Source organism: Scyliorhinus canicula, chromosome 12 (assembly GCF_902713615.1).
Source record: "Scyliorhinus canicula chromosome 12, sScyCan1.1, whole genome shotgun sequence".
Lineage (NCBI taxonomy): Eukaryota > Metazoa > Chordata > Chondrichthyes > Carcharhiniformes > Scyliorhinidae > Scyliorhinus > Scyliorhinus canicula.
In genome coordinates, this window is record NC_052157.1 from 94,200,246 (window position 1) to 94,212,483 (window position 12,238).

Consider the following 12,238-nt stretch of genomic DNA (forward strand, 5'->3'; position numbering starts at 1 on the left):
GTGGCTGCAGAAGGACATGGACTAGCTCGGAGTGTGGGAAATAAAGTGGTGAATGAAATATAATGTGGAAAAGTGTGAGGTTATGCACTTTAGAAGAAGGACTATAGACAGACAATTTTCTAAATGGAGAAATGCTTCAGAAAGCAGAAGCACAAAGGGAATTGGAAGTCCTTGTTCACAATTCTCTTCAGGTTGATATGCAGGTTCAGTTGCCAGACAAGAAGGCAAATGCAATGTTCGCATTAATGTCAAGAGAGCAAGAATACAAGACTAAGGGTGTACTTCTGAGGCTGCATAAGGGTCTTGTCAGACCACATTTGCAGTATTGTGAGCGGATTTGGGCCCCGTATCTAAGGAAGGATGTGCTGGCCTTGGAAAGGATCCAGAGGTTCACAAGAATGATCATGGAATGAATAACTTGTAGTATGTGGAACGTTTGTGGACTCTGGGTCTGTACTCGTTGGAGTTTGCAAGGTTGAGAGGGGATCTTACCGAAACTTACATGATACAGAGAGGCTTGGTTAGAATGGACGTGGAGAGGATGTTTCTACTTGTAGGAAAAGCTTGAACCAGAGGACACCATCTCAGACTAAAGTGACGATCCTTTAAAAGAGATGAAGCGGAATTTCTTCAACCAGAGGAAGTGAATCTGTTGAATCCTTTGCCGCGGAAGGCTGCGGAGGTCAGTTCATTGATTTTTTTAAAGACAAGGATAGATAGGTTTTTGATTAAGAAGGGGATCAGGGGTTATGGGGAGAAGGCAGGAGAATGGGAATGATAAAATATCACCCGTGATTGAATGGCGGAGCACACTCGATGGGCCAAGTGACCTAATTGTGCTCCTATGTCTTATGGTCTTAAAGATTAGACATACCAAATTGCTCAGGTTAGGTAGGGTTACTGGGTTACGGGGATAGGGTGGAAGTACGGTCGTAATTGATATACTGTTTCCAAGAGCCAGTGCAGATTCGATGGGCTGAGTGGCCTCCATGTGCACTGTAACTTCTATGATGAAATTGATTCATTAGCGACAGACAGTATGATTTTGAGAATGGGAGGACCTGCCTCGCTAACTTGATTGAGTTTTATGCTGTGGTTACTTCAATAGCTGTTCGGCTTATTAGCATCACTTGGAAGTGTTATATTCCACCTAGGAGAAAATAATCTTTGTGAAATGCGTTCATTTTAAGGGGTGTGTATTTCACTGTTTTGATTACATCTGAGCCTGTCGTACTCTTTACTGTATTTTTCCAGCGATTCTTCACATGGCTTGGGCATACTTTCGTAATTACTCATCTGTCCATAATAAGGCAACTTCCGCTGGAGTCATTGAGGGTTTTGCTTCGGTTGTCATGGACCGTCCAATTAATATCTCACACCGGGGTTAAGCCCGTTTTGCGATTTTCCGGATTTATCGGGGCATACATTACAATAGGCATGGCATCTGGCCATAGCAGCCCATTTTGTTGACACACTTTTGTGGCTGTTGGTGTAATTATTCCATTCGCCTTCCCACCATTCCTGAGGATTGTGGCTGATATGTTATACGCATCTTCAGTCAAATCCCATGGTTTCTGTTAGGGCTGTGGTTAATTTGCTGGTGAAATGAGTTCCTCTATCACTGTAAATAACCATTGGTATTCCAACCTTCCGTACGACCATGCTCCGTGGGACCAAGAAAAGAAATCGCTACTGAACGGTCACGCATATCGACTGTCTCCATTTTCTCTTATTACAGTGGCAACTGGCGATGCCGGGGGAACGATAGGATCTCCGACCTTATTCCGAGCCTTTACGATTATTTTTAACCTATTTTCCGTTTTCTTACTCATTTTAACTCTCTCATCTGTCTTCTTTCTGGACTTCACCTTCTTTTTCGCCTCGGATTCCTCTTCAGAGGCTTCGGGGCATCTTTTGAAGGAGCGTCCGAATTTATTGCCTGTGGTTCTAGTTCCCTCCAACGATACTTTATTACATACATACAACAATAACAACCAGGGAAATTATTCACAAATATTATGACCACTAACCGGTTTTCTCAGGGGCCGCACGGTAACACAGTGGTGAGCACTTTGGCCTCACAACGCCAGGGTCGCAGCTTCCATTTTCGGCTGATTCACTGTCTGTTCGGAGACTGCACATTCTCCCCGTGTCTGCGTGGGTTTCCTCCGGCTGCTCCTGTTTCCTCCCGCTGTCCCAAGACGTGCAGATAAAGTAGATTTAAAATGCTAAATTGTCATTCGTGACAACGACGGTGAGAATGGGTCATTGGATTACGGGGGTAGGGTGGAATTAAGGGCTTAAAGTGGGTCGGGGCAGACTGGATGGGCGACTAGCCTCCTTCTGCACTGTGTGGTCTATGTTCTCCTTTCGCGACCCTCAACGTTTGCCTCTCAATTTAGCTTTTTTGACTGTACTTTCTCGATGGCACCTATGGACCTCTATCTCGTCCAATCATGAGCCACCGCCCGGGAAGCAGGCTGCCTGGTGTCCTCCCCTTAAAGCTGGGACATGCCGATCGCTCTCTCCCTTTCAGCTGAGAGAGTTATTTTTAGTCTTTTAGCCTTTTTAGTCTGTTCGGATTTCGTTAAATTAGGGATCCTGTCAATTTGGTGAGGAAATAATGTTAGACGGATACTTCGAGCTATTTTTCAGTTGATTAAGACCGTATCGTGGAGAGCCTGCAATGGTCAATGACCATTCGCCAGCGCTCTGACTTATAGCAGTAGATAAGCTATCGTTATACACTGAAATGAATAGCTAATCGTGCAAAAGAAAACCTGGTCTTTCCATGGCGACACTGGGGAACCGCGGGATTGCGACTACAGTATTTTGGCTTATTATCTCGTAACTAACAGCATTGTGTAGCACATCCTGGCTTCCTTGGTTGAAACAACTTGTCAGCGCTGTTGGATGAATTTAAAGTTTGTTCACCACTATTACTCCTGCGTCAACGATTTTCAGTAGAACTGTCGCACCTTGGTTCACAATGCCATTTTAAAGGTGTAGACAAATCTGTGGTGGCCTTCACTAGTTCGCCAGAAGACACTTCCTCAAACTCCACTTGGCGTTCTGTGGGCCTCGCCTTTGTCGTTTGTTTCCGCACCATATCCAACATGAACCGGATTGCCGCTACTTTTTGAGCTAGTCTCTCTGGGGGTGTTCAACATTGATGTTGCTTCATTGGTTCACAATTCGCACTGTCTACATATTCAATAGTTAATGTAATGCTGGTGTGCCAAAAACCAGCCGATAGTTTAACAGTACCTTTTTAAAAGATATTTTCACTATTCCTCTGCTAAGTGGAAAAGCTTGCCCTTGAGTTACTATTGGGCTACCTGACAAGCTGTTGCAAATGTTTACAGAAACATGGATACCTAATCCAACATTTTCGTTTCAAGGAAGGAGAATTTTAGCGTGGCTAACCCACTTAACCTGCACATATTGGGTTATGGGGATGATATCTACGCAGACACTGGTAGGGTGTGCAAACTCCACACGCACAGTGACCCAGGCCCCTGATTTATCCCGGGTCGTTGGTGCCGTGAGGCAGGAGTGCCAACCCTTGTGCCGTCCACATCATCCAGCATTGACGATTTTTCATGTGGATTTAGAAACTTTTCTCGCATAAATATTAATGCACTCCATGTTCCAAGGCCATTGAATCAATCCAGATGATCAAAACCCAATATATGCCCACGATGGGCGAGTTCACGGTCCGATACAGCCCACAGATCCCGAAGTCCCAACATTAGTGAATTAACTAATAATTTGTGTATTTTCTGGATATCTTTGAGTCTTGACTGCTCCAATGGATTACAAACACCATATTTGTAATTAAAATATATACAAAACTGTTAGCTATAACTAGAATAAGAGGTGAATATTTAATGCTTAAGAAGGGAACAATCGTCTGCTGATCTAATTATTTGTAAAGACCTCATCACACCACCACCCAGACACACGTAATACAGACATACAGTGGAGATCGTAAAGATTACAAAAATAACAGTAATTGAAAGTTATGAGAGATTTGAGGATGTTCACCGCTGGGGTTGACGTCTTTGTATGTGGTAATCGCTTCAGAATAGCATGTGTTGAAAACCATCAATTGGTTTTGATCTTCAATCTGGGCCACTTTTGTCGTAATATCAGGCTGTGGGATCCTCTCCACGGGATCAACTTGCCTTGAGGTGAGCATTTTTCACGGAAGATGCACTTCAGGACTGCTTACTTTCTGATACGTAGTCCTTTTCAGCAACCTCACCAGCAGCTTGTCTCATTTAAACAGATCATCGGAGTAGCCGAGTAGTCTGGTAACCATAGAACACAGCATTTTCAGTGCAGAAGGAGGCCATTCGGCCAATTAAGTCTGCACAGACCCTTGGAAAGACTACGCTACTGAAGTCCACGTTTTCACCCTATCCCCATAACCCAGTAATCTCTTTGGACACCAAGGGTAATGTATCATGGCCAATACACCAAACCTGCACATCTTGATACTGTGCAAGGAAACTGGCGCACCCAGGGGAAACCAACGCAGACAGATGAGGACGTGCAGACTTCGCACAGACAGTGACCCAAGCCGGGAATATAACCTGGGACCCTGGAACTGTGAATAAACTGTGCTACCCACTGTGCTACCGTGCTGCCCTTTAATATGAGTGGAATTCAGAAATCCCCACGGCCCTCTGCAAGATCTATCTTTAGACGTTGAATGATCACTAACAGCTCTGTTTACTTTACGGGATTTTTCAGAGTAAATTCCAACCCTTCAGGGAGAGATATTCAAAAGGATTCTGATGCGCTCTGCAGCTCCAATCAAAACTAGGTGCAGAAACGGTATCAGAAAGAATGTCTGCCAGCTTCGCTCAGGATAAAACGCATCCTCCAACTGAGGCTATTCAGAGGGATTCACACCTTTCAGAGAGGGAGAACTTAAAGCCTTCTTCATCTCAACCAAAAAATGGAAACTGAAACGAATGACACAGAGCGCAACCCAGCAGTGAATTCTGCAATAAAAAAACACAACATTTTGCTTCGGGACTGGAATGGAGTTGATTGGTTTCTAGCAAAGTCCATAAAAATGGCATCACGTGTTACATTACAGCGCATCAAGGGAGAGATGTGGCACAATTCTTTGGAGGAGGGATGATTTCAGTTTGATCAAAACCGGCATTCTAGGGGTAGCGGGTGATCAACTGTGGCAACCTTTCCACCATCATGTCAGCTGAAATTGTTCTCACAGGTATAATTCCGGAAATCGGGTAGTAATATCGCTGACCATAAGAATGTACTGATTGCTGTCGTTGTTTTAGGCAAACCTCCTACGTAATCTACCGATAGTCGACTATTTTTTTCTTCAAACACTGGTGCTGTTTAAGCAAATGCTGTGTTTTACAGGTGTGATAGTTCTGGCCAGGAAAGAAGCCAGTTGACTAATACTTGAGTTTTCCGAATTGCCATATATTTTGCCATTGTTAATTGATGCACTACCTTTAGAATTTCCTCCACTATTTGAGCGGTTCCACTGTATGTTCAAAAACCACCATGCCTCGTCCGCAGGCCTATGAGATTTCTTCAATATCCTTATCTGAACACTGTTATTAATGTAATTGTAAAAAAAAACCTTGACGTAAACTTCTGTAATAGTTGGCAGTCCTAATCTTTGTATCTCTGGGTATTCCTTCAGGGCTTCAATTAATGGCATCCTATCATAGGAATAGGAACTATCCCTATTCTCAAAGATAATTTAGGCTATTCTACAATCTGTTTGTAACGTTACTTTAAAATCTGGTGTGAATTAAGTGTAGCCACTGCCCTAGCTACCAGAAACGATGGGGAAATATCTGGATATTGGTCCTGTAGCTGTACTTCTCCATATCATCCCTCAGGGTCAATGCAATCATGGGTGAATCCACAACCTGCACTCCTGTCAAATCTTTCCCCAAAAGTACGTCTACTGCATGTACTGGTAACGTCTTAAACATTCTGACTTCTACAGTACCTGACAATAAATGGCAATAAACGACGCTCCAGTTATGCCTTATACATTGAGACTCGGATGCAATTTCCCCGATCGAGTTCACTAATATCTTAGGTTTTGTTGACCGCCCCGGAAGGAAAACCAAATGCCACTCCAGTAAGACAGATTGCTTATCCCTTAAAACAGCTGCGGGGTTGCCAACATGTTGATGAAGATGGGATATGTTCCAACTAGAAATTAACTCTGCATATTTCACTTCTGCCTCATTCGCCACAATTGCCTCCACAACAGTTTTTATCTCAGGTCTCCTAAGTGCAGTTGGAGCTACAATCTGCCCTGAAGTATGGTGCCCCTTTTTGTTCCCTTATCAGAATAGTACTTATGAACTCCAACAACTCGCATACGGTCTTCTCACGACTTCCAACACGCTTAATGAACGTGGCATGTTTCATTGCACTTGCAACACCTCGGCTTTCGAGTCAGACCTCCACCCTCAGTTATTTTCTCCCTGTTCTAAGGTAGGATCTCGCAGCATGCCCAGCTGTCCGTTCCTTTTCTTCGCTACCTGCCTTCCCTTCACTGTCCCACTCTTAGTCATTCTTAAAATCATGGGGATTATGGGACAAAGGTTTAAATGTATAGGTCAACTGATAATGCTCAGCCTTTACTGCAACTTGTTTATTGGCCATTACACTTTGGTCCTTATCATGTGTTCGTATCACAGAAGGGAGCGAATTATTACATTTTCTAAGAGAATTACTTTTCTTACAGCCTCAGAGTTAGCTTCAACTATTAATACTCCTATGCGTCGCTTCAAACTGTTCTGCTTCACACTTTCAAATTCAGTATACGTCTGTCTTGCTGTATCCTTAAATTCCAACACTTTAATCGATATGCTTTGGAAACTATTTCATATACGCTAGCAATAGTCATATTTGCGTTCTCATACTCCTTAAATACCTCAGCTCACACTCCGTCAATGCTCTTTGCGTGGTTTCTGTTCACCTTTCCTTCGGTCACTCAATTTGAAATGAAAATCGCATATTGTCACGAGTAGGCTTCAATTAAGTTACTGTGAAAACCCCTAATCGCCACATTCCGGCGGCTGTTCGGTGAGGCTGTTACGGGAATCGAACCGTGCTGCTGGCCTGCCTCGGTCTGCTTTCAAAGTCAGCGATTTAGCCCAGTGTGCTAAACAGGCCCTATTTGGGTTGATATTTTCTCAAATACCAAAGAAAATGTTTCTACTTCCTTTTCTTAAAACTTTGAGACAGTTTGCATATGTGTAGACGTATCGCCACTGGGTTCTGTTCCAGAATTACGCTCTACCTGAACTCCTGTGAGATCCCATTTAATTTTCAGTGCCTTAAAATGGAACTTTCGCTCGATTGTTTTTTTTAGAGTCTCCCCAATTAAATACTCACATTTCAGTTTCCACCTTAAAAAAACATTTTTTATGTTTGTTGCATCACCGTTTCTTTTTCTTTTTGCTGCATCTCGAATTGTTTCTTTTGAAAATGGATTTTTGCAAATTCTAATGATTTTCACCATGTCCCAAGCTGTGTCTCTGGCATTTCTTTCAAATTGAAATAATGAGCACTCGGTTCAATTATGTATAGCTTCCTAGTTACAGTCAATACCTCTATTTTAATTCGCTTGCCATTTCAATCAGCTTGTCCTTTTGAAGCTGTTTAAATAAATCAAACGTTAGTCGTCCAGCGAATGAAAAACAAACAGAAGCATCCAGAGCCATAATGTTCTATTACGACAATCCTATTGCCTCTTCTTAAATTCTTCTATGCTTTAACATCGCTCTCTGCAGTTCCAAAGATCACAGAAGCGAGCCCGCAAATTATGTTACAACCCTTGCGGCTAATGTGCGCTGAATTCCAGACCAACTTCACTCAGTGTCGAAAACAATTGAAATTAAGAAATAATTCTTCGAAAATAGTGTAGCCGTTTGTCTATGTCTGCCCAATACTACAGTCATCAGATTTGAAAATTCAAACATTGTTCTGTTTGAGCTATAAAAATAGCTGTTGGGACTCTCGGTGCATAGGATTTTAGTTCAGGCGGGGCCCGTGGTCGGCGCAGGTTGGAGAGCCAAAGCGCCTGTTCCTCTGCTGTATTGTACTTTGTTCTTTGTTGTTATAATTAAATATGCAGCAAATATCACTGGTTAACTATTATCAAATTTATTACCTTTCCTCTTCAACTAGCCATACGCTCCACACACACACTCTCAAGATAGACAAGCACGGATGGAAAAGAGGAGTGTAAAATAATGACGAAGTAAAGGGAAAAGGGTCTTTGCTACAGATGGCTGTGGTCCAGCACACCTTCCTTCAGTGTAAGCTTCCAGTTCGAGGTTTTGCTTAAATTCTGTAATAGTTTTCATTTTAGATTCATCCAGGTTTAGAGAACTTAACTGCATGTTCAGAAATCAGCAGTCGTACAGCATTTTTGAAGATGGTGAGACATTGATATCGTATTCTCTGATAGTCCAGGATGCGATTGTCACTAACTGCATACTCTGAAAACTAGCTCACTCAGGTAAGACCAATGGCCACCCATCAGCGGACAAAATACGGTCTTCGGTTAATTTATCGCCCATCAGCCAACCAATGGAACTGAATATCACCAATTTCCCGGTAGCCAAAAACTCTGATTACTGCTGCTCAAAGCAAGCATGGAGACTATTTCACAATGTCTGATTTCCAGAAGGGCCATGCAAAACCAAACATTTTTGTTCTCCTGTTGCAGAATTAGGAGAATGGTTCTACATTTCCGAAAAGCAGCGTGGACACATTCAACGCATCATATTGGCAAACAAGTTCCCCAAACCCGACCATGATTACCCCCATGAACGTTCCTTGTCACCAACAGGATGGACAAAATAGAAGTTCTGCACGCGGTATACATTTGTCATGGAGTCAACTTGTGTGTCCTTCATATTCACGAGGGGGTCGCATGAATTCTCAAGACAGTTATGGATAAGGAAACCTCCCACCTAGTGCAACATCAGCCCTGCTGGTAAATAAGTGCTCATGGAGTTTGAACATCAATTGGAAGAAGGACGCTAACCCAAACCCTAACCACGATTTGGCCAAGGGCAGTACATGCACGCTGGGTATGCTATATCGATATCTATTAGCAAGAGTTTCCCTTCGTGCACAATACTGAAAGAGCAAACTAAAACATAAGGAACCTCGGTGCTTGACGTTTTCAGCAGCAGATGGTAAATGGATCGACATGAACCACGAAGGGACTGTACTGCTTTACCTCGTTCTCGCAATTGTCAACACAACATCCTTGTTGTGGTGAACTCCAGTAATCACGTTGGCAGCTGGACTGGCAATTCGCAGTCTGGCACTAGCGGTGCCTCTCGCCATGCGCGTCTGTAACAGTCTGGGAACTCAGACAAAAATGTGAAAATAATCCCAGTCATGTGTTGGCCACAAAAAATATCACAGTCCAACCCGGCCATTTCCCACCCTATCAGTGTACTTCGGTTCAACAACCGTGACATGATTAAATGGTGGCGAATGCTCCAAAGGCAGAGTTGTCTCATTCTGCTCCTGATGCCTATGTTCCTATGTAGCCGTCATTACTGCTCAGCTCAGTTATTACAGCTGAACCACAGACTTACTGACCTAATTCCAGCCTTAATTTAAACATGGATAAAATAGTTTGAGTCCGAGTGAATATTCTTGCATACAAGGCAAGTTCATTCAAGTGTGGCATTAAGAAGCTTGGGAGAAACTACAATCAATGGGAATCGGGGGAAATGTCTCCACCTGTCGGGGTCGCAATTGATGTAAAGGAAAACCGTGGTGCTTGCTGGTCCTTTCTTATCCCCCTTCCGGACATCCATTTATTGGCAAATAAATGTAGTGTCCTCGGCTGTAGTGCCATCAGATGATTCGCCAATGACCTTCCCGGGATCATGGCTTCAGACGTTTGATATTCACTTTTGAACAAGAGTCCGTACCAGTTATGAAATCTCCGATACTGAACCAGTCAGTGTACATGTAATAATACCTGAATATTATCCACACCTTGATAGATAAGTGCAAACGAAGATAAAAGAATCCAGTTTATAATTCTGACATTTGATGCCACTGCTGAATCTCCGAAAATCAATTTGCTGGGGTTTTTGTAGAAATATAGTTGCTACAAGCAGCAACAGGACAGTATAATTTCGCTCCTGAGTGCAGCGGAAGATTTTCTACTTGGCTTGATTAATACAGGACCAAGCAAGCAGGTTGATTGAATAACCACCACCACCGCCCAAATTCGTTAGCCCTACCACCGACGCACAGTGGCAGGAGTATTCACCATCTACAAGAAGCACTCGTTATTATAAAGGGGCTAGTTTAGCACTGTGGCTAAACAGCTGGCTTGTAATGCAGAACAAGGCCAGCAGTGAGGGCTGAATTCCCGTACCAGCGTTTCGGAAGAGGCACCGGAATGTGGTGAATAGATGTTTTTAACAGTAACTTCATTCAAGCCGACTTGTGACAATAATCGATTATTATTATTTTCCAAGCCGCCTGCTCCAGCAGATCACACATGCCATAACTCGAAAACATACATGGTAAAGGGCAAAAGCTGCACGGAAACACTATATTGTGCAATTCTGTCTTCCATCCATATGCCATCGTGATTTGAATCGATATTCTCGATCTTTCACTGACGCTGGAGCAATATAAATGAACTTCCTTCACACGAGCGCTGTGCATGCTATGTACTGCGTGGGTTGCAGTTAGAAAATAATAGAACATAGAACAGGACAGCACAGGAAAGGCCCTTCGGCCCTCGATGTTGTGCCGACGTCTGTCCGAAACTAAATTCAAGCTATCCCACTCCCTGTCATTGTAATGTGTTCCAAGCGCCTATCTAATAACCGCTTGAAAGTTCCTAAAGTATCCGACTCCACCATCACAGCAGGGAGTCCATTCCGCAATTTTACCACTCTCTGAGTAAAGAACCTGCTATATCTCCAAACCCCGAAACTTATAGCTATGCCCCATTGTAACAGCTACATCCACCCGCGGAAATAGTCTCTGAACGTCAAATCTATCTATCCCCCTCATTATCTTATTTATCTCTATTAAGTAGCCTCTCATCCTCCTCGGCTCCAAAGACAAAAGCCTAAGCTCCGTCAGCTTGTCCTCATTACACCGACACACCAAACCAGGCAGCATCCTAGTAAACAGAGAGCCCATAAAGCAACGGGAGTTCAGAGACAGACAGCCCAGAAAGCGGCGGTAGGTTATAAACAGAGAGAGAGCCCAAAAAGCGGCGCGAGTTCAGAGAGAGCCCAGAAAGCGGCGGGAGTTCAGAGACAGAGGGAGAGCCCATAAAGCAGCGGGAGTTCAGAGACAGAGGGAGAGCCCATAAAGCAGCGGGAGTTCAGAGACAGAGAGCCCATAAAGCAGCGGGAGTTCAGAGAGAGAGAGCCCAAAAAGCAGCGGGAGTTCAGAGACAGAGAGCCCATAAAGCAGCGGGAGTTCAGAGACAGAGAGCCCATAAAGGAGCGGGAGTTCAGAGAGAGAGCCCAGAAAGCGGCGGGAGTTCAGAGAGAGAGAGAGCCCATAAAGCAGCGGGAGTTCAGAGACAGAGAGCCCAGAAAGCGGCGGATGTTCAAAGACAGAGAGAGAACCCAGAAAGCGGCGGGAGTTCAGAGACAGAGAGCCCATAAAGCAGCGGGAGTTCAGAGAGAGATAGAGAGCCCATAAAGCAGCGGGAGTTCAGAGACAGAGAGCCCATAAAGCAGCGGGAGTTCAGAGACAGAGGGAGAGCCCATAAAGCAGCAGGAGTTCAGAGACAGAGAGCACATCAAGTAGCGGGAGTTCAGAGAGAGAGCCCAGAAAGAGGCGGGAGTTCAGAGATAGCGAGAGCCCATAAAGCAGCGGGAGTTCAGAGACAGAGAGCCCAGAAAGCGGCGGTAGGTTATAAACAGAGAGAGAGCCCAAAAAGCGGCGCGAGTTCAGAGAGAGCCCAGAAAGCGGCGGGAGTTCAGAGACAGAGGGAGAGCCCATAAAGCAACGGGAGTTCAGAGACAGAGGGAGAGCCCATAAAGCAGCGGGAGTTCAGAGACAGAGAGCCCATAAAGCAGCGGGAGTTCAGAGAGAGAGAGCCCAAAAAGCAGCGGGAGTTCAGAGACAGAGAGCCCATAAAGCAGCGGGAGTTCAGAGACAGAGAGCCCATAAAGGAGCGGGAGTTCAGAGAGAGAGCCCAGAAAGCGGC